The sequence below is a fragment of the Lissotriton helveticus genome, chromosome 12 (genome assembly GCF_964261635.1).
Source record: "Lissotriton helveticus chromosome 12, aLisHel1.1, whole genome shotgun sequence".
In the NCBI taxonomy this organism is placed as follows: Eukaryota; Metazoa; Chordata; class Amphibia; order Caudata; family Salamandridae; genus Lissotriton; species Lissotriton helveticus.
Window position 1 is genome coordinate 139,993,968 of NC_136073.1, and position 26,655 is coordinate 140,020,622.

The 26,655-nt window shown below is 45.3% G+C and overlaps 13 non-coding genes across 13 annotated transcripts; all 13 read right to left on the reverse strand.

Moving 5' to 3' along the window:
* Positions 1–1,840: 1,840 nt before the first annotated feature.
* TRNAT-AGU (transfer RNA threonine (anticodon AGU)) lies at positions 1,841–1,914 on the reverse strand. Its single transcript has one exon. It is a non-coding gene; the product is annotated as a tRNA-Thr (tRNA).
* Positions 1,915–2,974: 1,060 nt separating this feature from the next.
* On the reverse strand, positions 2,975–3,046 carry TRNAH-GUG (transfer RNA histidin (anticodon GUG)). The gene has a single exon. It is a non-coding gene; the product is annotated as a tRNA-His (tRNA).
* An 896-nt stretch (positions 3,047–3,942) lies between these two features.
* On the reverse strand, positions 3,943–4,017 carry TRNAT-AGU (transfer RNA threonine (anticodon AGU)). Its single transcript has one exon. It is a non-coding gene; the product is annotated as a tRNA-Thr (tRNA).
* A 2,022-nt stretch (positions 4,018–6,039) lies between these two features.
* Positions 6,040–6,113, reverse strand: TRNAT-AGU (transfer RNA threonine (anticodon AGU)). The gene has a single exon. It is a non-coding gene; the product is annotated as a tRNA-Thr (tRNA).
* A 1,053-nt stretch (positions 6,114–7,166) lies between these two features.
* TRNAH-GUG (transfer RNA histidin (anticodon GUG)) lies at positions 7,167–7,238 on the reverse strand. Its single transcript has one exon. It is a non-coding gene; the product is annotated as a tRNA-His (tRNA).
* An 896-nt stretch (positions 7,239–8,134) lies between these two features.
* TRNAT-AGU (transfer RNA threonine (anticodon AGU)) lies at positions 8,135–8,208 on the reverse strand. Its single transcript has one exon. It is a non-coding gene; the product is annotated as a tRNA-Thr (tRNA).
* Positions 8,209–9,269: 1,061 nt separating this feature from the next.
* TRNAH-GUG (transfer RNA histidin (anticodon GUG)) lies at positions 9,270–9,341 on the reverse strand. The gene has a single exon. It is a non-coding gene; the product is annotated as a tRNA-His (tRNA).
* Positions 9,342–10,237: 896 nt separating this feature from the next.
* Positions 10,238–10,311, reverse strand: TRNAT-AGU (transfer RNA threonine (anticodon AGU)). The gene has a single exon. It is a non-coding gene; the product is annotated as a tRNA-Thr (tRNA).
* Positions 10,312–10,982: 671 nt separating this feature from the next.
* Positions 10,983–11,056, reverse strand: TRNAI-AAU (transfer RNA isoleucine (anticodon AAU)). Its single transcript has one exon. It is a non-coding gene; the product is annotated as a tRNA-Ile (tRNA).
* Positions 11,057–16,521: 5,465 nt separating this feature from the next.
* On the reverse strand, positions 16,522–16,595 carry TRNAT-UGU (transfer RNA threonine (anticodon UGU)). Its single transcript has one exon. It is a non-coding gene; the product is annotated as a tRNA-Thr (tRNA).
* Positions 16,596–18,624: 2,029 nt separating this feature from the next.
* Positions 18,625–18,698, reverse strand: TRNAT-UGU (transfer RNA threonine (anticodon UGU)). Its single transcript has one exon. It is a non-coding gene; the product is annotated as a tRNA-Thr (tRNA).
* A 671-nt stretch (positions 18,699–19,369) lies between these two features.
* On the reverse strand, positions 19,370–19,443 carry TRNAI-AAU (transfer RNA isoleucine (anticodon AAU)). Its single transcript has one exon. It is a non-coding gene; the product is annotated as a tRNA-Ile (tRNA).
* A 3,388-nt stretch (positions 19,444–22,831) lies between these two features.
* TRNAT-AGU (transfer RNA threonine (anticodon AGU)) lies at positions 22,832–22,905 on the reverse strand. Its single transcript has one exon. It is a non-coding gene; the product is annotated as a tRNA-Thr (tRNA).
* Between the last annotated feature and the right edge of the window lie 3,750 nt (positions 22,906–26,655).

Below are 26,655 nucleotides of genomic sequence, written 5' to 3' on the forward strand. Positions count from 1 at the left end.
GTATTCATTTTGCAATATTTACACGGGTGGACGAGTGTGCTATACATACGTTAAACTGAACGAGAGTGTAACGATGTTAAAGATCACTAATACATAGCAGACAATTTAATGATGCCTACATAACGCATGTGCTCTTTCCTTCACCTCTCGTCACCTCTGGACACCCCAACGAGAAGCCGAGAAATCGTCACTTTTGGAGAGAAAGTGTCACCTTTAGTTGATGTGTCCCAGCTTCAAACAGGGCTTCAAAAAGTGCACTTTGAGAGACCCAAGGAGCGGGCTGGTCGTCCAGCCATAGGAGAGGGAGGCTGGGGGCTGTTAGACCACAGTGCCCTTTACATTGTACTAGCAACACTCACCCTTGCACAAACATCAGCCATCAGAGCCCAGTTAATGACCAGAATAAACAAACAACCTATACGTTGTTTTTAAATGTCTTGTACTGTAATGCATGACTTCTCTCTTTTAATTGTGAAAAATACTGGCCGGTACGGGGATCGAACGCGCGACCTTGGAGTTATTAGCACCACGCTCTAACCAACTGAGCTAACCGGCCAAATCATTCATACAGAAAAGGTATTATTACACAAGGAAATGTTTTTGCATTCCTCAAAAACGATTTCTGCACAATTACACGGGCTACAACATGCAAGAGTACATTAAAAGTAAGCATTGCATGTATTAAAACACTCTGTCCCTGCTGCCCCACAGCTCTGGCATCATAATGAAATGACTTCTCATGATTAAAGCTGGCAATTTCACAAATCAAAGAAAACAAAGTGTTTGGGACAGGTGTTATTTAAAAAATAATAATACTCTGTATATTGCAAATAAAAAATATCACCCAACTGCCATGACATTGCCACCCGCAATGCCGTAACTCGTATTCGAACCGAGGTTGCTGCGGCCACAACGCAGAGTACTAACCACTATACGATCACGGCGAGCTACTTGGGCTACTCAGGCCCATGACGTATGTGACTTTTATAGTGCAAATCAGGTGACACTGTCAGTCATCAGAGTCTTATATGTTGTGTATGTGTTTTGAGGCAGATGCTGCACATTTCGCCTCTTTGACTGGGATGTTCACAAACCAACACAGACTGCCCTCCAGTCCTACTCTGCAAGGACCGCTCCCTTCTTTTTACACCTCAAGCGTTATGTTATTCAAACATTGGAAGAGTAGTATCAAACCTCTTGGTAAGCCATGAAGAACTGGACATGATGTTTCGTATGTGGTGTGATGCACATGACAATACTCCGTAGGAGTCTCCCGGGACAGACACAATATTTCAGAATAGGCCTCCAGAACCTCACGTGAAGTCTCCCTAAGAGAACACAATATCACTGATGTGGCCTCCAAAACTTGGCGCAGTACTATGGATACAGCATTTTTAGCTCCACGCAGCACACAGTGTCATTTTCCAAGCTCTCACAATCCATCAGACTCTGCTGCCCTTGCGTTGCCTGTTCTTGAGGCACTGAAGCTTGAACCTCTTCTGCCTCTTCAGTAACTGTGTCAGTAATGCAATGGTACTCAGGTGCTGCCTGTGCTGCACCTGTTGTTTGAAGCTTGCATTACTGCTGCCTAGGTTGTACTTTGAAGCGAGCGAAGCTTAAAAACATCTTTTCACGTCACAAAACCAAACTGATTGGCTTTGAAAATTAAAGATACTGGTGGCTGGTGGTACATTACAACGGCAGGTAAAAACCCGAAACATCTTTAGGTTTTAAGGAGGAGCATTGTGTACATGAGGATAATTATAATAGGAGAAATTGTGTTTGCAGACAATGAGTCTTTAATCTAACAAAAAGTCTTGTATGAGGTTGTGTAAAAACAAGGCACTGCTGAGATTCGAACTCAGGATCTCCTGTTTACTAGACCGACGCTTTAACCAACTAAACCACAGCGCCTGTTTCCACTCACTTAGAACCATTGTACCTTCTGTGTCGGTATCACTGTGCGGCACTCCATACTTTTCTGTCTCAAAATTTTTATCCAGCTACTACCGACAAGAAAATGGAGAAAGAAAAACCTGAACAAGGTATGGAAAAATTACAAAGAGGGTCACGACAAACGTATATTATTAGGTGTACATATCTGTATTAATTTTGCAATATTTACACGGGTGGACGAGTGTGCTATACATACGTTAAACTGAACGAGAGTGTAACGATGTTAAAGATCACTAATACATAGCAGACAATTTAATGATGCCTACATAACGCATGTGCTCTTTCCTTCACCTCTCGTCACCTCTGGACACCCCAACGAGAAGCCGAGAAATCGTCACTTTTGGAGAGAAAGTGTCACCTTTAGTTGATGCGTCCCAGCTTCAAACAGGGCTTCAAAAAGTGCACTTTGAGAGACCCAAGGAGCGGGCTGGTCGTCCAGCCATAGGAGAGGGAGGCTGGGGGCTGTTAGACCACAGTGCCCTTTACATTGTACTAGCAACACTCACCCTTGCACAAACATCAGCCATCAGAGCCCAGTTTATGACCAGAATAAACAAACAACCTATAGGTTGTTTTTAAACGTCTTGAACTGTAATGCATGACTTCTCTCTTTTAATTGTGAAAAATACTGGCCGGTACGGGGATCGAACCCGCAACCTTGGCGTTATTAGCACCACGCGCTAACCAACTCAGCTAACCGGCCAAGTCATTCATACAGAAAGGTATTATTTCATAAGGAAATGTTTTTGCATTCCTCAAAAACGATTTCTGCACAATTACACGGGCTACAACATGCAAGAGTATATTAAAAGTAAGCATTGCATGTATTAAAACACTCTGTCCCTTCTGCCCCACAGCTGTGGCATCATAATGAAATGACTTCTCATGATTAAAGCTGGCAATTTTACAAATCAAAGAAAACAAAGTGTTTGGGACAGGTGTTATTTAAAAAATAATAATACTCTGTATATTGCAAATAAAAAATATCACCCAACTGCCATGACATTGCCACCCGCAATGCCGTGACTCGGATTCGAACCGAGGTTGCTGCGGCCACAACGCAGAGTACTAACCACTATACGATCACGGCGAGCTACTTGGGCTACTCAGGCCCATGATGTATGTGACTTTTATAGTGCAAATCAGGTGACACTGTCAGTCATGAGAGTCTTATATGTAGTGTATGTGTTTTGAGGCAGATGCTGCACATTTCACCTCTTTGACTGGGATGTTCACAAACCAACACAGACTGCCCTCCAGTCCTACTCTGCTAGGACCGCTCCCTCCTTTTTACACCTCAAGCGTTATGTTATTCAAACATTGCAAGAGTAGTATCAAACCTCTTGGTAAGCCATGAAGAACTGGACATGACGTTTCGTGTGTGGTGTGATGCACATGACAATACTCCATAGGAGTCTCCCAGGACAGACACAATATTTCAGAATAGTCCTCCAGAACCTCACGTGAAGTCTCCCTAAGAGAACACAATATCACTGATGTGGCCTCCAAAACTTGGCACAGTACTATGGATACAGCATTTTTAGCTCCACGCAGCACACAGGGTCATTTTCCAAGCTCTCACAATCCATCAGACTCTGCTGCCCTTGCGTTGCCTGTTCTTGAGGCACTGAAGCTTGAACCTCTTCTGCCTCTTCAGTAACAGTGTCAGTAATGCAATGGTACTCAGGTGCTGCCTGTGCTGCACCTGTTGTTTGAAGCTTGCATTACTGCTGCCTAGGTTGTACTTTGAAGCGAGCGAAGCTTAAAAACATCTTTTCACGTCACAAAACCAAACTGATTGGCTTTGAAAATTAAAGATACTGGTGGCTGGTGGTACATTACAATGGCAGGTAAAAACCTGAAACATCTTTAGGTTTTAAGGAGGAGCATTGTGTACATGAGGATAATTATAATAGGAGAAATTGTGTTTGCAGACAATGAGTCTTTAATCAAACAAAAAGTCTTGTATGAGGTTGTGTAAAAACAAGGCACTGCTGAGATTCAAACTCAGGATCTCCTGTTTACTAGACAAGGCGCTTTAACCAACTAAGCTACAGCGCCTATTTACACTCACTTAGAACCATTGTACCTTCTGTGTCGGTATCACTGTGAGGCACTCCATACTTTTCTGTCTCTAAATTTTTATCCAGCTACTACCGACAAGAAAATGGAGAAAGAAAAACCTGAACATGGTATGGAAAAATTACAAAGAGGGTCACGAGAAACGTATATCATTAGGTGTACATATCTGTATTCATTTTGCAATATTTACACCGGTGGACGAGTGTGCTATACGTACGTTAAACTGAACGAGAGTGTAACGATGTTAAAGATCACTAATACATAGCAGACAATTTAATGATGCCTACGTAACCCATGTGCTCTTTCCTTCACCTCTCGTCACCTCTGGACACCCCAACGAGAAGCCGAGAAATCGTCACTTTTGGAGAGAAAGTGTCACCTTTAGTTGATGCGTCCCAGCTTCAAACAGGGCTTCAAAAAGTGCACTTTGAGAGACCCAAGGAGCGGGCTGGTCGTCCAGCCATAGGAGAGGGAGGCTGGGGGCTGTTAGACCACAGTGCCCTTTACATGGTACTAGCAACACTCACCCTTGCACAAACATCAGCCATCAGAGCCCAGTTAACGACCAGAATAAACAAACAACCTATACGTTGTTTTTAAACGTCTTGAACTGTAATGCATGACTTCCCTCTTTTAATTGTGAAAAATACTGGCCGGTACGGGGATCACACCCGCAACCTTGGCGTTATTAGCACCACACTCTAACCAACTGAGCTAACCGGCCAAGTCATTCATACAGAAAAGGTATTATTACACAAGGAAATGTTTTTGCATTCCTCAAAAACGATTTCTGCAGAATTACACGGGCTACAACATGCAAGAGTACATTAAAAGTAAGCATTGCATGTATTAAAACACTCTGCCCCTTCTGCCCCACAGCTGTGGCATCATAATGAAATGACTTCTCATGATTAAAGCTGGCAATTTCACAAATCAAAGAAAACAAAGTGTTTGGGACAGGTGTTATTTAAAAAATAATAATACTCTGTATTTTGCAAATAAAAAATATCTCCCAATTGCCATCCGCAATGCCGTGACTTGGATTCGAACCGAGGTTGCTGCGGCCACAACGCAGGCAGAGTACTAACCACTATACGATCACGGCGAGCTACTTGGGCTACTCAGTCCCATGACGTATGTGACTTTTATAGTGCAAATCAGGTGACACTGTCAGTCATGAGAGTCTTATATGTAGTGTATGTGTTTTGAGGCAGATGCTGCACATTTCACCTCTTTGACTGGGATGTTCACAAACCAACACAGACAGCCCTCCAGTCCTACTCTGCTAGGACCGCTCCCTCCTTTTTACACCTCAAGCGTTATGTTATTCAAACATTGGAAGAGTAGTATCAAACCTCTTGGTAAGCCATGAAGAACTGGACATGACGTTTCGTATGTGGTGTGATGCACATGACAATACTCCGTAGGAGTCTCCCGGGACAGACACAATATTTCAGAATAGGCCTCCAGAACCTCACGTGAAGTCTCCCTAAGAGAACACAATATCACTGATGTGGCCTCCAAAACTTGGCACAGTACTATGGATACAGCATTTTTAGCTCCACGCAGCACACAGTGTCATTTTCCAAGCTCTCACAATCCATCAGACTCTGCTGCCCTTGCGTTGCCTGTTCTTGAGGCACTGAAGCTTGAACCTCTTCTGCCTCTTGAGTAACAGTGTCAGTAATGCAATGGTACTCAGGTGCTGCCTGTGCTGCACCTGTTGTTTGAAGCTTGCATTACTGCTGCCTAGGTTGTACTTTGAAGCGAGCGAAGCTTAAAAACATCTTTTCACGTCACAAAACCAAACTGATTGGCTTTGAAAATTAAAGATACTGGTGGCTGGTGGTACATTACAATGGCAGGTAAAAACCCGAAACATCTTTAGGTTTTAAGGAGGAGCACTGTGTACATGAAGATAATTATAATAGGAGAAATTGTGTTTGCAGACAATGAGTCTTTAATCAAACAAAAAGTCTTGTATGAGGTTGTGTAAAAACAAGGCACTGCTGAGATTCAAACTCAGGATCTCCTGTTTACTAGACTGGCGCTTTAACCAACTAAGCCACAGCGCCTATTTCCACTCACTTGGAACCATTGTACCTTCTGTGTTGGTATCACTGTGAGGCACTCCATACTTTTCTGTCTCTAAATTTTTATCCAGCTACTACCGACAAGAAAATGGAGAAAGAAAAATCTGAACATGGTATGGAAAAATTACAAAGAGGGTCACGACAAACGTATATCATTAGGTGTACATATCTGTATTAATTTTGCAATATTTACACGGGTGGACGAGTGTGCTATACATACGTTAAACTAAACAAGAGTGTAACGATGTTAAAGATCACTAATACATAGCAGACAATTTAATGATGCCTACATAACCCATGTGCTCTTTCCTTCACCTCTCGTCACCTCTGGACACCCCAACGAGAAGCCGAGAAATCGTCACTTTTGGAGAGAAAGTGTCACCTTTAGTTGATGCGTCCCAGCTTCAAACAGGGCTTCAAAAAGTGCACTTTGAAAGACCCAAGGAGCGGGCTGGTCGTCCAGACATAGGAGAGGGAGGCTGGGGGCTGTTAGACCACAGTGCCCTTTACATGGTACTAGCAACACTCACCCTTGAACAAACATCAGCCATCAGAGCCCAGTTAATGACCAGAATAAACAAACAACCTATACGTTGTTTTTAAACGTCTTGTACTGTAATGCATGACTTTTCTATTTTAATTGTGAAAAAAACTGGCCGGTACGGGGGCGAGCTTGGCGTTATTAGCACCACGCTCTAACCAACTGAGCTAACCGGCCAAGTCAATCACACGGAAAAGGTATTATTACACAAGGAAATGTTTTTGCATTCCTCAAAAACGATTTCTGCACAATTACACGGGCTACAACATCCAAGAGTACATTAAAAGTAAGCATTGCATGTATTAAAACGCCCTGTCCCTTCTGCCCCACAGCTGTGGCATCATAATGAAATGACTTCTCATGATTAAAGCTGGCAATTTCACAAATCAAAGAAAACAAAGTGTTTGGGACAGGTGTTATTTAAAAAATAATAATACTCTGTATATTGCAAATAAAAACATATCACCCAACTGCCACGACATTGCCAACCGCGATGCCGTGACTCGGATTCGAACCGAGGTTGCTGCGGCCACAACGCAGAGTACTAACCACTATACGATCACGGCGAGCTACTTGGGCGACTCAGGCCCATGATGTATGTGACTTTTATAGTTCAAATCAGGTGACAATGTCAGTCATGAGAGTCTTATATGTAGTGTATGTGTTTTGAGGCAGATGCTGCACATTCCACCTCTTTGACTGGGATGTTCACAAACCAACACAGACTGCCCTCCAGTCCTACTCTGCTAGGACCGCTCCCTCCTTTTTACACCTCAAGCATTATGTTATTCAAACATTGGAAGAGTAGTATCAAACCTCTTGGTAAGCCATGAAGAACTGGACATGACGTTTCGTATGTGGTGTGATGCACATGACAATACTCCGTAGGAGTCTCCCGGGACAGACACAATATTTCAGAATAGGCCTCCAGAACCTCACGTGAAGTCTCCCTAAGAGAACACAATATCACTGATGTGGCCTCCAAAACTTGGCACAGTACTATGGATACAGCATTTTTAGCTCCACGCAGCACACAGTGTCATTTTCCAAGCTCTCACAATCCATCAGACTCTGCTGCCCTTGCGTTGCCTGTTCTTGAGGCACTGAAGCTTGAACCTCTTCTGCCTCTTCAGTAACAGTGTCAGTAATGCAATGGTACTCAGGTGCTGCCTGTGCTGCACCTGTTGTTTGAAGCTTGCATTACTGCTGCCTAGGTTGTACTTTGAAGCGAGCGAAGCTTAAAAACATCTTTTCACGTCACAAAACCAAACTGATTGGCTTTGAAAATTAAAGATACTGGTGGCTGGTGGTACATTACAATGGCAGGTAAAAACCCGAAACATCTTTAGGTTTTAAGGAGGAGCATTGTGTACATGAGGAGAATTATAATAGGAGAAATTGTGTTTGCAGACAATGAGTCTTTAATCAAACAAAAAGTCTTGTATGAGGTTGTGTAAAAACAAGGCACTGCTGAGATTCGAACTCAGGATCTCCTGTTTACTAGACAGGCGCTTTAACCAACTAAGCCACAGCGCCTATTTCCACTCACTTGGAACAATTGTACCTTCTGTGTTGGTATCACTGTGAGGCACTCCATACTTTTCTGTCTGTAAATTTTTATCCAGCGACTACCGACAAGAAAATGGAGAAAGAAAAACCTGAACATGGTATGGAAAAATTACAAAGAGGGTCACGACAAACGTATATCATTAGGTGTACATATCTGTATTCATTTTGCAATATTTACACGGGTGGACGAGTGTGCTATACATACGTTAAACTAAACAAGAGTGTAACGATGTTAAAGATCACTAATACATAGCAGACAATTTAATGATGCCTACATAACCCATGTGCTCTTTCCTTCACCTCTCGTCACCTCTGGACACCCCAACGAGAAGCCGAGATATCGTCACTTTTGGAGAGAAAGTGTCACCTTTAGTTGATGCGTCCCAGCTTTAAACAGGGCTTCAAAAAGTGCACTTTGAGAGACCCAAGGAGCGGGCTGGTCGTCCAGCCATAGGAGAGGGAGGCTGGGGACTGTTAGACCACAGTGCCCTTTACATGGTACTAGCAACACTCACCCTTGAACAAACATCAGCCATCAGAGCCCAGTTAATGACCAGAATAAACAAACAACCTATACGTTGTTTTTAAACGTCTTGTACTGTAATGCATGACTTTTCTATTTTAATTGTGAAAAATACTGGCCGGTACGGGGATCGAACCAGCAACCTTGGTGTTATTAGCACCACGCTCTTACCAACTGAGCTAACCGGCCAAGTCAATCACACGGAAAAGGTATTATTACACAAGGAAATGTTTTTGCATTCCTCAAAAACGATTTCTGCACAATTACAAGGGCTACAACATCCAAGAGTACATTAAAAGTAAGCATTGCATGTATTAAAACACCCTGTCCCTTCTGCCCCACAGCTGTGGCATCATAATGAAATGACTTCTCATGATTAAAGCTGGCTATTTCACAAATCAAAGAAAACAAAGTGTTTGGGACAGGTGTTATTTAAAAAATAATAATACTCTGTATATTGCAAATAAAAAATATCACACAACTGCCATGACATTGCCACCCGCGATGCCGTGACTCGGATTCGAACCGAGGTTGCTGCGGCCACAACGCAGAGTACTAACCACTATACGATCACGGCGAGCTACTTGGGCTACTCAGGCCCATGATGTATGTGACTCTTATAGTGCAAATCAGGTGACACTGTCAGTCATGAGAGTCTTATATGTAGTGTATGTGTTTTGAGGCAGATGCTGCACATTTCACCTCTTTGACTGGGATGTTCACAAACCAACACAGACAGCCCTCCAGTCCTACTCTGCTAGGACCGCTCCCTCCTTTTTACACCTCAAGCGTTATGTTATTCAAACATTGGAAGAGTAGTATCAAACCTCTTGGTAAGCCATGAAGAACTGGACATGACGTTTCGTATGTGGTGTGATGCACATGACAATACTCCGTAGGAGTCTCCCGGGACAGACACAATATTTCAGAATAGGCCTCCAGAACCTCACGTGAAGTCTCCCTAAGAGAACACAATATCACTGATGTGGCCTCCAAAACTTGGTACAGTACTATGGATACAGCATTTTTAGCTCCACGCAGCACACAGTGTCATTTTCCAAGCTCTCACAATCCATCAGACTCTGCTGCCCTTGCGTTGCCTATTCTTGAGGCACTGAAGCTTGAACCTCTTCTGCCTCTTCAGTAACAGTGTCAGTAATGCAATGGTACTCAGGTGCTGCCTGTGCTGCACCTGTTGTTTGAAGCTTGCATTACTGCTGCCTAGGTTGTACTTTGAAGCGAGCGAAGCTTAAAAACATCTTTTCACGTCACAAAACCAAACTGATTGGCTTTGAAAATTAAAGATACTGGTGGCTGGTGGTACATTACAATGGCAGGTAAAAACCCGAAACATCTTTAGGTTTTAAGGAGGAGCATTGTGTACATGAGGATAATTATAATAGGAAAAATTGTGTTTGCAGACAATGAGTCTTTAATCAAACAAAAAGTCTTGTATGAGGTTGTGTAAAAACAAGGCACTGCTGAGATTCAAACTCAGGATCTCCTGTTTACTAGACAGGCGCTTTAAACAACTAAGCCACAGCGCCTATTTCCACTCACTTGGAACCATTGTACCTTCTGTGTTGGTATCACTGTGAGGCACTCCATACTTTTCTGTCTCCAAATTTTTATCCAGCTACTACCGACAAGAAAATGGAGAAAGAAAAACCTGAACATGGTATGGAAAAATTACAAAGAGGGTCACGACAAACGTATATCATTAGGTGTACATATCTGTATTCATTTTGCAATATTTACACGGGTGGACGAGTGTGCTATACATACGTTAAACTAAACAAGAGTGTAACGATGTTAAAGATCACTAATACATAGCAGACAATTTAATGATGCCTACATAACCCTTGTGCTCTTTCCTTCACCACTCGTCACCTCTGGACACCCCAACGAGAAGCTGAGAAATCGTCACTTTTGGAGAGAAAGTGTCACCTTTAGTTGATGCGTCCCAGCTTCAAACAGGGCTTCAAAAAGTGCACTTTGAGAGACCCAAGGAGCGGGCTGGTCGTCCAGCCATAGGAGAGGGAGGCTGGGGGCTGTTAGACCACAGTGCCCTTTACATGGTACTAGCAACACTCACCCTTGAACAAACATCAGCCATCAGAGCCCAGTTAATGACCAGAATAAACAAACAACCTATACGTTGTTTTTAAACGTCTTGTACTGTAATGCATGACTTTTCAATTTTCATTGTGAAAAATACTGGCCGGTACGGGGATCGAACCCGCGACCTTGGCGTTATTAGCACCACGTTCTAACCAACTGAGCTAACCGGCCAAGTCAGTCACACAGAAAAGGTATTATTACACAAGGAAATGTTTTTGCATTCCTCAAAAACGATTTCTGCACAATTACACGGGCTACAACATGCAAGAGTACATTAAAAGTAAGCATTGCATGTATTAAAACACTCTGTCCCTTCTTCCCCACAGCTGTGGCATCATAATGAAATGACTTCTCATGATTAAAGCTGGCAATTTCACAAATCAAAGAAAACAAAGTGTTTGGGACAGGTGTTATTTCAAAAATAATAATACTCTGTATATTGCAAATAAAAAGTATCTCCCAACTGCCATGACATTGCCACCCGCAATGCCGTGACTCGGATTCGACCCGAGGTTGCTGCGGCCACAACGCAGAGTACTAACCACTATACGATCACGGCGAGCTACTTGGGCTACTCAGGCCCATGATGTATGTGACTTTTATAGTGCAAATCAGGTGACACTGTCAGTTATGAGAGTCTTATATGTAGTGTATGTGTTTTGAGGCAGATGCTGCACATTTCACCTCTTTGACTGGGATGTTCACAAACCAACACAGACTGCCCTCCAGTCCTACTCTGCTAGGACCGCTCCCTCCTTTTTACACCTCAAGCGTTATGTTATTCAAACATTGGAAGAGTAGTATCAAACCTCTTGGTAAGCCATGAAGAACTGGACATGACGTTTCGTATGTGGTGTGATGCACATGACAATACTCCGTAGGAGTCTCCCAGGACAGAAACAATATTTCAGAATAGGCCTCCAGAACCTCACGTGAAGTCTCCCTAAGAGAACACAATATCACTGATGTGGCCTCCAAAACTTGGCACAGTACTATGGATACAGCATTTTTAGCTCCACGCAGCACACAGTGTCATTTTCCAAGCTCTCACAATCCATCAGACTCTGCTGCCCTTGCGTTGCCTGTTCTTGAGGCACTGAAGCTTGAACCTCTTCTGCCTCTTCAGTAACAGTGTCAGTAATGCAATGGTACTCAGGTGCTGCCTGTGCTACACCTGTTGTTTGAAGCTTGCATTACTGCTGCCTAGGTTGTACTTTGAAGCGAGCAAAGCTTAAAAACATCTTTTCACGTCACAAAACCAAACTGATTGGCTTTGAAAATTAAAGATACTGGTGGCTGGTGGTACATTACAATGGCAGGTAAAAACCCGAAACATCTTTAGGTTTTAAGGAGGAGCATTGTGTACATGAGGATAATTATAATAGGAGAAATTGTGTTTGCAGACAATGAGTCTTTAATCAAACAAAAAGTCTTGAATGAGGTTGTGTAAAAACAAGGCACTGCTGAGATTCGAACTCAGGATCTCCTGATACTAGACAGGGGCTTTAACCAACTAAGCCACAGCGCCTATTTCCACTCACTTAGAACCATTGTACCTTCCGTGTCGGTATCACTGTGAGGCACTCCATACTTTTCTGTCTCTAAATTTTTATCCAGCTACTACCGACAAGAAAATGGAGAAAGAAAAACCTGAACATGGTATGGAAAAATTACAAAGAGGGTCACGACAAACGTATATCATTAGGTGTACATATCTGTATTCATTTTGCAATATTTACACGGGTGGACGAGTGTGCTATACATACGTTAAACTAAATGAGAGTGTAACGATGTTGAAGATCACTAATACATAGCAGACAATATAATGATGCCTACATAACCCATGTGCTCTTTCCTTCACCTCTCGTCACCTCTGGACACCCCAACGAGAAGCCGAGAAATCGTCACTTTTGGAGAGAAAGTGTCACCTTTAGTTGATGCGTCCCAGCTTCAAACAGGGCTTCAAAAAGTGCACTTTGAGAGACCCAAGGAGCGGGCTGGTCGTCCAGCCATAGGAGAGGGAGGCTGGGGGCTGTTAGACCACAGTGCCCTTTACATGGTACTAGCAACACTCACCCTTGCACAAACATCAGCCATCAGATCCCAGTTAATGACCAGAATAAACAAACAACCTATACGTTGTTTTTAAACGTCTTGTACTGTAATGCATGACTTCTCTCTTTTAATTGTGAAAAAAAATGGCCGGTACGGGGATCGAACCCACGACCTTGGCGTTATTAGCACCACGCTCTAACCAACTGAGCTAACCGGCAAAGGCACTCTTACAGAAAAGGTATTATTACACAAGGAAATGTTTTTGCATTCCTCAAAAACGATTTCTACTCAATTACACGGGCTACAACATGCAAGAGTACATTAAAAGTAAGCATTGCATGTATTAAAACACTCTGTCCCTGCTGCCCCACAGCTGTGGCATCATAATGAAATGACTTCTCATGATTAAAGCTGGCAATTTCACAAATCAAAGAAAACAAAGTGTTTGGGACAGGTGTTATTTCAAAAATAATAATACTCTGTATATTGCAAATAAAAAATATCTCCCAACTGCCATGACATTGCCACCCGCAATGCCGTGACTCGGATTCGACCCGAGGTTGCTGCGGCCACAACTCAGAGTACTAACCACTATATGATCACGGCGAGCTACTTGGGCTACTCAGGCCCATGATGTATGTGACTTTTATAGTGCAAATCAGGTGACACTGTCAGTCATGAGAGTCTTATATGTAGTGTATGTGTTTTGAGGCAGATGCTGCACATTTCACCTCTTTGACTGGGATGTTCACAAACTAACACAGACTGCCCTCCAGTCCCACTCTGCTAGGACCGCTCCCTCCTTTTTCCACCTCAAGCGTTATGTTATTCAAACATTGGAAGAGTAGTATCAAACCTCTTGGTAAGCCATGAAGAACTGGACATGACGTTTCGTATGTGGTGTGATGCACATGACAATACTCCGTAGGAGTCTCCCAGGACAGACACAATATTTCAGAATAGGCCTCCAGAACCTCACGTGAAGTCTCCCTAAGAGAACACAATATCACTGATGTGGCCTCCAAAACTTGGCACAGTACTTTGGATACAGCATTTTTAGCTCCACGCAGCACACAGTGTCATTTTCCAAGCTCTCACAATCCATCAGACTCTGCTGCCCTTGCGTTGCCTGTTCTTGAGGCACTGAAGCTTGAACCTCTTCTGCCTCTTCAGTAACAGTGTCAGTAATGCAATGGTACTCAGGTGCTGCCTGTGCTGCACCTGTTGTTTGAAGCTTGCATTACTGCTGCCTAGGTTGTACTTTGAAGCAAGCGAAGCTTAAAAACATCTTTTCACGTCACAAAACCAAACTGATTGGCTTTGAAAATTAAAGATACTGGTGGCTGGTGGTACATTACAATGGCTGGTAAAAACCCGAAACATCTTTAGGTTTTAAGGAGGAGCATTGTGTACATGAGGATAATTATAATAGGAGAAATTGTGTTTGCAGACAATGAGTCTTTAATCAAACAAAAAGTCTTGTATGAGGTTGTGTAAAAACAAGGCACTGCTGAGATTCGAACTCAGGATCTCCTGTTTACTAGACATGCGCCTATTTACACTCACTTAGAACCATTGTACCTTCTGTGTCGGTATCACTGTGAGGCACTCCATACTTTTCTGTCTCAAAATTTGTATCCAGCTACTACCGACAAGAAAATGGAGAAAGAAAAACCTGAACAAGGTATGGAAAAATTACAAAGAGGGTCACGACAAACGTATATCATTAGGTGTACATATCTGTATTCATTTTGCAATATTTACACGGGTGCACGAGTGTGCTATACATACGTTAAACTGAACGAGAGTGTAACGATGTTAAAGATCACTAATACATAGCAGACAATTTAATGATGCCTACATAACGCATGTGCTCTTTCCTTCACCTCTCGTCACCTCTGGACACCCCAACGAGAAGCCGAGAAATCGTCACTTTTGGAGAGAAAGTGTCACCTTTAGTTGATGCGTCCCAGCTTCAAACAGGGCTTCAAAAAGTGCACTTTGAGAGACCCAAGGAGCGGGCTGGTCGTCCAGCCATAGGAGAGGGAGGCTGGGGGCTGTTAGACCACAGTGCCCTTTACATTGTACTAGCAACACTCACCCTTGCACAAACATCAGCCATCAGAGCCCAGTTAACAACCAGAATAAACAAACAACCTATACGTTGTTTTTAAACGTCTTGTACTGTAATGCATGACTTCTCTCTTTTAATTGTGAAAAACACTGGCCGGTACGGGGATTGAACCCGCGACCTTGGCTTTATTAGCACCACGCTCTAACCAACTGAGCTAACCGGCCAAGTCATTCATACAGAAAGGTATTATTTCACAAGGAAATGTTTGTGCATTCCTCAAAAACGATTTCTGCACAATTACACGGGCTACAACATGCAAGAGTACATTAAAAGTAAGCATTGCATGTATTAAAACACTCTGTCCCTTCTGCCCCACAGCTGTGGCATCATAATGAAATGACTTCTCATGATTAAAGCTGGCAATTTCACAAATCAAAGAAAACAAAGTGTTTGGGACAGGTGTTATTTAAAAAATAATAATACTCTGTATATTGCAAATAAAAAATATCTCCCAACTGCCATGACATTGCCACCCGCAATGCCGCGACTTGGATTCGAACCGAGGTTGCTGCGGCCACAACGCAGAGTACTAACCACTATACAATCACGGCGAGCTACTTGGGTTACTCAGTCCCATGACGTATGTGACTTTTATAGTGCAAATCAGGTGACACTGTCAGTCATCAGAGTCTTATATGTAGTGTATGTGTTTTGAGGCAGATGCTGCACATTTCACCTCTTTGACTGGGATGTTCACAAACCAACACAGACTGCCCTCCAGTCCTACTCTGCTAGGACCGCTCCCTCCTTTTTACACCTCAAGCGTTATGTTATTCAAACATTGGAAGAGTAGTATCAAACCTCTTGGTAAGCCATGAAGAACTGGACATGACGTTTCGTATGTGGTGTGATGCACATGACAATACTCCGTAGGAGTCTCCCGGGACAGATACAATATTTCAGAATAGGCCTCCAGAACCTCACGTGAAGTCTCCCTAAGAGAACACAATATCACTGATGTGGCCTCCAAAACTTGGCACAGTACTCTGGATACAGCATTTTTAGCTCCACGCAGCACACAGTGTCATTTTCCAAGCTCTCACAATCCATCAGACTCTGCTGCCCTTGCGTTGCCTGTTCTTGAGGCACTGAAGCTTGAACCTCTTCTGCCTCTTCAGTAACAGTGTCAGTAAAGCAATGGTACTCAGGTGCTGCCTGTGCTGCACCTGTTGTTTGAAGCTTGCATTACTGCTGCCTAGGTTGTACTTTGAAGTGAGCGAAGCTTAAAAACATCTTTTCACGTCACAAAACCAAACTGATTGGCTTTGAAAATTAAAGATACTGGTGGCTGGTGGTACATTACAATGGCAGGTAAAAACCCGAAACATCTTTAGGTTTTAAGGAGGAGCATAGTATACATGAGGATAATTATAATAGGAGAAATTGTGTTTGCAGACAATGAGTCTTTAATCTAACAAAAAGTCTTGATTGAGGTTGTGTAAAAATAAGGCACTGCTGAGATTCAAACTCAGGATCTCCTGTTTACAAGACAGGGGCTTTAGCAAACTAAGCCACAGCGCCTATTTCCACTCACATAGAACCATTGTACCTTCTGTGTCGGTATCACTGTGAGGCACTCCATACTTTTCAGTCTCTAAATTTTTATCCAGCTACTACCGACAAGAAAATGGAGAAAGAAAAACCTGAACATGGTATGGAAAAATTACAAAGAGGGTCACGACAAACGTATATCATTAGGCGTACATATCTGTATTCATTTTGCCATATTTACACGGGTGGACGAGTGTGCTATACATACGTTAAACTAAACGAGAGTGTAACGATGTTAAAGATCACTAATACATAGCAGACAATTTAATGATGCCTACATAACCCATGTGCTCTTTCCTTCACCTCTCGTCAACTCTGGACACCCCAACGAGAAGCCGAGAAATCGTCACTTTTGGAGAGAAAGTGTCACCTTTAGTTGATGCGTCCCAGCTTCAAACAGGGCTTCAAAAAGTGCACTTTGAGAGACCCAAGGAGCGGGCTGGTCGTCCAGCCATAGGAGAGGGAGGCAGAGGGCTGTTAGACCACAGTGCCCTTTACATGGTACTAGCAACACTCACCCTTGCACAAACATCAGCCATCAGAGCCCAGTTAATGACCAGAATAAACAAACAACCTATACGTTGTTTTTAAACGTCTTGTACTGTAATGCATGACTTTTCTATTTTAATTGTGAAAAATACTGGCCGGTACGGGGATCACACCCGCGACCTTGGCGTTATTAGCACCACGCTCTAACCAACTGAGCTAACCAGCCAAGTCATTCTCACAGAAAAGGTATTATTACACAAGGAAATGTTTTTGCATTCCTCAAAAACGATTTCTGCACAATTACACGGGCTACAACATGCAAGAGTACATTAAAAGTAAGCATTGCATGTATCAAAACACTCTGTCCCTTCTGCCCCACAGCTGTGGCACCATAATGAAATGACTTCTCATGATTAAAGCTGGCAATTTCACAAATCAAAGAAAACAAAGTGTTTGGGACAGGTGTTATTTAAAAAATAATAATACTCTGTATATTGCAAATAAAAAATATCTCCCAACTGCCATGACATTGCCACACGCAATGCCATGACTTGGATTCGAACCGAGGTGGCTGCGGCCACAACACAGAGTACTAACCACTATACGATCACGGCGAGCTACTTGGGCTACTCAGGCCCATGACGTATGTGACTTTTATAGTGCAAATCAGGTGACACTGTCAGTCATCAGAGTCTTATATGTTGTGTTTGTGTTTTGAGGCAGATGCTGCACATTTCGCCTCTTTGACTGGGATGTTCACAAACCAACACAGACTGCCCTCCAGTCCTACTCTGCAAGGACCGCTCCCTTCTTTTTACACCTCAAGCGTTATGTTATTCAAACATTGGAAGAGTAGTATCAAACCTCTCGGTAAGCCATGAAGAACTGGACATGATGTTTCGTATGTGGTGTGATGCACATGACAATACTCCGTAGGAGTCTCCCAGGACAGACACAATATTTCAGAATAGGCCTCCAGAACCTCACGTGAAGTCTCCCTAAGAGAACACAATATCACTGATGTGGCCTCCAAAACTTGGCGCAGTACTATGGATACAGCATTTTTAGCTCCACGCAGCACACAGTGTCATTTTCCAAGCTCTCACAATCCATCAGACTCTGCTGCCCTTGCGTTGCCTGTTCTTGAGGCACTGAAGCTTGAACCTCTTCTGCCTCTTCAGTAACTGTGTCAGTGTTGCAATGGTACTCAGGTGCTGCCTGTGCTGCACCTGTTGTTTGAAGCTTGCATTACTGCTGCCTAGGTTGTACTTTGAAGCGAGCGAAGCTTAAAAACATCTTTTCACGTCACAAAACCAAACTGATTGGCTTTGAAAATTAAAGATACTGGTGGCTGGTGGTACATTACAATGGCAGGTAAAAACCCGAAACATCTTTAGGTTTTAAGGAGGAGCATTGTGTACATGAGGATAATTATAATAGGAGAAATTGTGTTTGCAGACAATGAGTCTTTAATCAAACAAAAAGTCTTGTATGAGGTTGTGTAAAAATAAGGCACTGCTGAGATTCAAACTCAGGACCTCCTGTTTACAAGACAGGCGCTTTAGCAAACTAAGCCACAGCGCCTATTTCCACTCACATAGAACCATTGTACCTTCTGTGTCGGTATCACTGTGAGGCACTCCATACTTTTCAGTCTCTAAATTTTTATCCAGCTACTACCGACAAGAAAATGGAGAAAGAAAAACCTGAACATGGTATGGAAAAATTACAAAGAGGGTCACAACAAACGTATATCATTAGGTGTACATATCTGTATTCATTTTGCAATATTTACACGGGTGGACGAGTGTGCTATACATACGTTAAACTAAACGAGAGTGTAACGATGTTAAAGATCACTAATACATAGCAGACAATTTAATGATGCCTACATAACCCATGTGCTCTTTCCTTCACCTCTCGTCACCTCTGGACACCCCAACGAGAAGCCGAGAAATCGTCACTTTTGGAGAGAAAGTGTCACCTTTAGTTGATGCGTCCCAGCTTCAAACAGGGCTTCAAAAAGTGCACTTTGAGAGACCCAAGGAGCGGGCTGGTCGTCCAGCCATAGGAGAGGGAGGCTGGGGGCTGTTAGACCACAGTGCCCTTTACTTGGTACTAGCAACAATCACCCTTGCACAAACATCAGCCATCAGAGCCCAGTTAATGACCAGAATAAACAAACAACCTATACGTTGTTTTTAAACGTCTTGTACTGTAATGCATGACTTTTCTATTTTAATTGTGAAAAATACTGGCCGGTACGGGGATCGAACCCGCGACCTTGGCGTTATTAGCACCACGCTCTAACCAACTGAGCTAACCGGCCAAGTCATTCTTACAGAAAAGGTATAATTACACAAGGAAATGTTTTTGCATTCCTCAAAAACGATTTCTGCACAATTACACGGGCTACAACATGCAAGAGTACATTAAAAGTAAGCATTGCATGTATTAAAACACTCTGTCCCTGCTGCCCCACAGCTGTGGCATCATAATGAAATGACTTCTCATGATTAAAGCTGGCAATTTCACAAATCAAAGAAAACAAAGTGTTTGGGACAGGTGTTATTTAAAAAATTATAATACTCTGTATATTGCAAATAAAAAATATCACCCAACTGCCATGACATTGCCACCCGCAATGCCGTGACTCGGATTCGAACCGAGGTTGCTGCAGCCACAACGCAGAGTACTAACCACTATAAGATCACGGCGAGCTACTCGGACTACTCGGGCCCATGATGTATGTGACTTTTATAGTGCAAATCAGGTGACACTGTCAGTCATGAGAGTCTTATATGTAGTGTATGTGTTTTGAGGCAGATGCTGCACATTTCACCTCTTTGACTGGGATGTTTCCAAACCAACACAGACTGCCCTCCAGTCCTACTCTGCTAGGACCGCTCCCTCCTTTTTACACCTCAAGCGTTATGTTATTCAAACATTGGAAGAGTAGTATCAAACCTCTTGGTAAGCCATGAAGAACTGGACATGACGTTTCGTATGTGGTGTGATGCACATGACAATACTCCGTAGGAGTCTCCCAGGACAGACACATTATTTCAGAATAGGCCTCCAGAACCTCACGTGAAGTCTCCCTAAGAGAACACAATATCACTGATGTGGCCTCCAAAACTTGGCACAGTACTATGGATACAGCATTTTTAGCTCCACGCAGCACACAGTGTCATTTTCCAAGCTCTCACAATCCATCAGACTCTGCTGCCCTTGCGTTGCCTGTTCTTGAGGCACTGAAGCTTGAACCTCTTCTGCCTCTTCAGTAACAGTGTCAGTAATGCAATGGTACTCAGGTGCTGCCTGTGCTGCACCTGTTGTTTGAAGCTTGCATTACTGCTGCCTAGGTTGTACTTTGAAGTGAGCGAAGCTTAAAAACATCTTTTCACGTCACAAAACCAAACTGATTGGCTTTGAAAATTAAAGATACTGGTGGCTGGTGGTACATTACAATGGCAGGTAAAAACCCGAAACATCTTTAGGTTTTAAGGAGGAGCATAGTATACATGAGGATAATTATAATAGGAGAAATTGTGTTTGCAGACAATGAGTCTTTAATCTAACAAAAAGTCTTGTATGAGGTTGTGTAAAAATAAGGCACTGCTAAGATTCGAACTCAGGATCTCCTGTTTACAAGACAGGCTCTTTAACAAACTAAGCCACAGCGCCTATTTCGACTCACATAGAACCATTGTACCTTCTGTGTCGGTATCACTGTGAGGCACTCCATACTTTTCTGTCTCTAAATTTTTATCCAGCCACTACAGACAAGAAAATGGAGAAAGAAAAACCTGAACATGGTATGGAAAAATTACAAAGAGGGTCACGACAAACGTATATCATTAGGTGTACATATCTGTATTCATTTTGCAATATTTACACGGGTGGCCGAGTGTGCTATACATACGTTAAACTAAACGAGAGTGTAACGATGTTAAAGATCACTAATACATAGCAGACAATTTAATGATGCCTACATAACCCATGTGCTCTTTCCTTCACCTCTCGTCACCTCTGGACACCCCAACGAGAAGCAGAGAAATCGTCACTTTTGGAGAGAAAGTGTCACCTTTAGTTGATGCGTCCCAGCTTCAAACAGGGCTTCAAAAAGTGCACTTTGAGAGACCCAAGGAGCGGGCTGGTCGTCCAGCCATAGGAGAGGGAGGCTGGGGGCTGTTAGACCACAGTGCCCTTTACATGGTACTAGCAACACTCACCCTTGCACAAACATCAGCCATCAGAACCCAGTTAATGACCAGAATAAACAAACAACCTATACGTTGTTTTTAAACGTCTTGTACTGTAATGCATGACTTTTCTATTTTAATTGTGAAAAATACTGGCCGGTACGGGGATCACACCCGCGACCTTGGCGTTATTAGCACCACGCTCTAACCAACTGACCTAACCAGCCAAGTCATTCTCACAGAAAAGGTATTATTACACAAGGAAATGTTTTTGCATTCCTCAAAAACGATTTCTGCACAATTACACGGGCTACAACATGCAAGAGTACATTAAAAGTAAGCATTGCATGTATCAAAACACTCTGTCCCTTCTGCCCCACAGCTGTGGCATCATAATGAAATGACTTCTCATGATTAAAGCTGGCAATTTCACAAATCAAAGAAAACAAAGTGTTTGGGACAGGTGTTATTTAAAAAATAATAATACTCTGTATATTGCAAATAAAAAATATCTCCCAACTGCCATGACATGGCCACACGCAATGCCATGACTTGGATTCGAACCGAGGTGGCTGCGGCCACAACGCAGAGTACTAACCACTATACGATCACGGCGAGCTACTTGGGCTACTCAGGCCCATGACGTATGTGACTTTTATAGTGCAAATCAGGTGACACTGTCAGTCATCAGAGTCTTATATGTTGTGTATGTGTTTTGAGGCAGATGCTGCACATTTCGCCTCTTTGACTGGGATGTTCACAAACCAACACAGACTGCCCTCCAGTCCTACTCTGCAAGGACCGCTCCCTCCTTTTTACACCTCAAGCGTTATGTTATTCAAACATTGGAAGAGTAGTATCAAACCTCTTGGTAAGCCATGAAGAACTGGACATGACGTTTCGTGTGTGGTGTGATGTACATGACAATACTCCGTAGGAGTTTCCCAGGACAGATACAATTTTTCAGAATAGGCCTCCAGAACCTCACGTGAATTCTCCCTAAGAGAACACAATATCACTGATGTGGCCTCCAAAACTTGGCGCAGTACTTTGGATACAGCATTTTTAGCTCCACGCAGCACACAGTGTCATTTTCCAAGCTCTCACAATCCATCAGACTCTGCTACCCTTGCGTTGCCTGTTCTTGAGGCACTGAAGCTTGAACCTCTTCTGCCTCTTCAGTAACAGTGTCAGTAATGCAATGGTACTCAGGTGCTGCCTGTGCTGCACCTGTTGTTTGAAGCTTGCATTACTGCTGCCTAGGTTTGTACTTTGAAGCGAGCGAAGCTTAAAAACATCTTTTCACGTCACAAAACCAAACTGATTGGCTTTGAAAATTAAAGATACTGGTGGCTGGTGGTACATTACAATGGCAGGTAAAAACCTGAAACATCTTTAGGTTTTAAGGAGGAGCATTGTGTACATGAGGATAATTATAATAGGAGAAATTGTGTTTGCAGACAATGAGTCTTTAATCAAACAAAAAGTCTTGTATGAGGTTGTGTAAAAACAAGGCACTGCTGAGATTCGAACTCAGGATCTCCTGTTTACTAGACAGGCGCTATAACCAACTACGCTACAGCGCCTATTTCCACTCACTTAGAACCATTGCACCTTCTGTGTCGGTATCACTGTGAGGCACTCCATACTTTTCTGTCTCTAAATTTGTATTCAGCTACTACCGACAAGAAAATGGAGAAAGAAAAACCTGAACATGGTATGGAAAAATTACAAAGAGGGTCACGACAAACGTATATCATTAGGTGTACATATCTGTATTCATTTTGCAATATTTACACGGGTGGACGAGTGTGCTATACATACGTTAAACTGAACGAGAGTGTAACGATGTTAAAGATCACTAATACATAGCAGACAATTTAATGATGCCTACATAACCCATGTGCTCTTTCCTTCACCTCTCGTCACCTCTGGACACCCCAACGAGAAGCAGAGAAATCGTCACTTTTGGAGAAAAAGTGTCACCTTTAGTTGATGCGTCCCAGCTTCAAACAGTGCACTTTGAGAGACACAAGGAGCGGGCTGGTCGTCCAGCCATAGGAGAGGGAGGCTGGGGGCTGTTAGACCACAGTGCCCTTTACATGGTACTAGCAACACTCACCCTTGCACAAACATCAGCCATCAGAGCCCAGTTAATGACCAGAATAAACAAACAACCTATACGTTGTTTTTAAACGTCTTGTACTGTAATGCATGACTTTTCTATTTTAATTGTGAAAAATACTGGTCAGTACGGGGATCGAACCCACGACCTTGGCGTTATTAGCACCACCCTCTAACCAACTGAGCTAACCGGCCAAGTCATTCTTACAGCAAAGGTATTATTACACAAGGAAATGTTTTTGCATTCCTCAAAAACGATTTCTGCACAATTACACGGGCTACAACATGCAAGAGTACATTAAAAGTAAGCATTGCATGTATTAAAACACTCTGTCCCTTCTGCTCCACAGCTGTGGCATCATAATGAAATGACTTCTCATGATTAAAGCTGGCAATTTCACAAATCAAAGAAAACAAAGTGTTTGGGACAAGTGTTATTTAAAAAATAATAATACTCTGTATATTGCAAATAAAAAATATCTCCCAACTGCCATGAGATTTCCACCCGCAATGCCGTGACTTGGATTCGAACCGAGGTTGCTGCGGCCACAACGCAGAGTACTAACCACTATACCAGGGGTGCCCAAACCAGTCCTGGCGGGCCGTATCCATGCCAGATTTTTGGGATATCCCCATCTGGGGATCACGGTTCGATCCCCGGCACCGGCGGCAGATTAGCCCAGCACCAGGTGACTCTGGGAAATAGCTGGCGCCGCGGCTAGGGCGGCTGACTCCGGAATCTGGAGATTTTTTTATTTAAGGTTTTTGTAGAGCGCGTAGTAACCCTCGAGCATCCCAGAGATCAGGGTTCGATCCCCGGCACCGGCCGCAGATTAGCCCAGCACCACGTGACTCTGGGAAATAGCTGGCGCCGCGGCTAGGGAGGCTGACTCCGGAATCTGGAGATCACGGTTCGATCCCCGGCACCGGCCGCAGATTAGCCCAGCACCAGGTGACTCTGGGAAATAGCTGGCGCCGCGGCTAGCGCGGCTGACTCCGGAATCTGGAGATTTTTTTATTTAAGGTTTTTGTAGAGCGCGTAGTAACCCTCGAGCATCCCAGAGATCAGGGTTCGATCCCCGGCACCGGCCGCAGATTAGCCCAGCACCACGTGACTCTGGGAAATAGCTGGCGCCGCGGCTAGGGCGGCTGACTCTGGAATCTGGGGATCACGGTTCGATCCCCGGCACCGGCGGCAGATTAGCCCAGCACCATGTGACTCTGGGCAATAGCTTGCTTAATCTTCCCAACGGCCCCTAGCGCCTAGAGACCCTTACGGGTGATTGTGCGCCTTACAAATGTGGATTATTATTATTATTATTATTATTATTATTTGGGCCGATTCCGATCCGGTTCGTAAAAGCACATCTGCCCGAATCTGTCGGACAACCACGTACGCCCGGGAGAGGACTGCCCGGGACCCGTGGAGCCCGTCCTGGTCACTCTGACCTGCCATCGGCCTGGAGAAGGGAGCGCCGGACGCCCGGGGGGAGGACTGCCCGGGACCCGTGGAGCCCGTCCTGGGCACTCTGACCTGCCGTCTGCCCGGGGAAGGGAGCCCCGGACGCCCGGGGGGAGGACTGTCCGGGACCCATGGAGCCCGTCCTGGGCACTCTGACCTGCCGACGGCCCGGGGAAGGGAGCCCCGGACGCCCGGGGGAGGACTGCCCGGGACCCGTGGAACTCGTCCTGGGCACTCTGACATGCCGCTGACCCGGGGAAGGGAACCCCGGACGCCCGGGAGCCGTGGAGCCCGTCCTGGGCACTCTGACAAGCCGTCGGACCGGGGAAGGGAGCCCCGGACGCCCGGGACCCGTGGAGCCTGTCCTGGGAACTCCGGCATGCCGTTGGCCCAGGGAAGGGAGTCCCAGATACCCGGGACCCGTGGAGCCCGTCATGGGCACTCTGACAAGCCGGTGTCCCGGGGAAGGGAGCCCCGGACGCCCGGGACTCGTGGAGCCCGTCCTGGGCACTCTGGCATGCCGTTGGCCTGGGGAAGGGAGCCCCGGACGCCCGGTGGGGGAGGACTGCCAGGGACCCGTGGAGCCCGTCCTGGGCACTTTGACCTGCCGTTGGCCTGGAGATGGAAGCCCCGGATGCCTGGGGGAGGACTGCCCGGGACCCATGGAGCCCGTCCCGGGTACTTTGCCATGCTGTTGGCCTCCTGGAGATGGGTGCCCCGGACGCCCGGGGGAGGACTGCCCGGGACGTATGGAGCCCGTCCCGGGCACTTTTCCATGCCGTCGGCAGGGATGGAGCCCCGGACGCCCGGGGGACGACTGCCCAAGAGCCATGGAGCCCGTCCTGGGCAATTTGACAAGCCGTTGGCCTGGAGGAAGGAAGCCCCGGGTGGCCTAGGGAGGTGTTACCCAGGCATAGCCCATCTGGTCCCCCTAGCAGAGAACCACCAACCTTGGAGGGGTGTCCGGGCGTACCCTGTCCCTAGTAATCCGGAGGGAAATTACCTGACTTTCTTGCAATCTGTGCACACGAGGTGACAGAGGGGACCCAAGGCGCGAAAGTACCCGACCTCCTGGAGCCCTGGCTGGGATCCGGGAGGCGAATGGCACCTCATCATGACTTCCAGGGCGACCAGATGGCCGAGGCGAGAGGGGCGACCAGATGGCCGGGACCAAAATGACGCCAATCTGCCTGCCCCGGAGCTGCAGGGCTCTGGGGCTGCAGGGTTCCGGGGGCTGCAAAGCTGCAGGTCTCTGGGGCTGCAGGGCTCCGGGGCTTCAGGCCTCCCCGGGCCCTGATGGACCCTCCGTCCCGGGCGCCTCGGACCCCCGGCCGGCTTGCAGGACGGAGGGGGGATTCCCGCACCACTGGGCCCTGCCGGACGGGGCTCAAGCCCCGGGCCCGGTCCCCGGCCCCAGTCCCGGCTTTCCGAACCCTAGGCCGGGCCGGGGAGAGCCTCCCCTGGGCCCCCGGTGGACCCTCCGTCCCGGGCGCCCCGGACCCCCGGCCGGATTGCTGGACGGAGGGGTACCAGCACCCTCGGGGCCTGGCCAGATGGAGTTCAAGCCCCGGGTCCGGTCCCACCTTCCGAACCCTAGCCAGGCTGGGGAGAGCCTCCCCGGGAACCGGTGGAGCCCCGTCCCCAGCGCCCGGACCCACTGGTGGCCTGCGGGACAGGGGGCTCCAGCACCCTCGGGGCCTGGCCAGATGGAGTTCAAGCCCCGGGTCCGGTCCCACCTTCCGAACCCTAG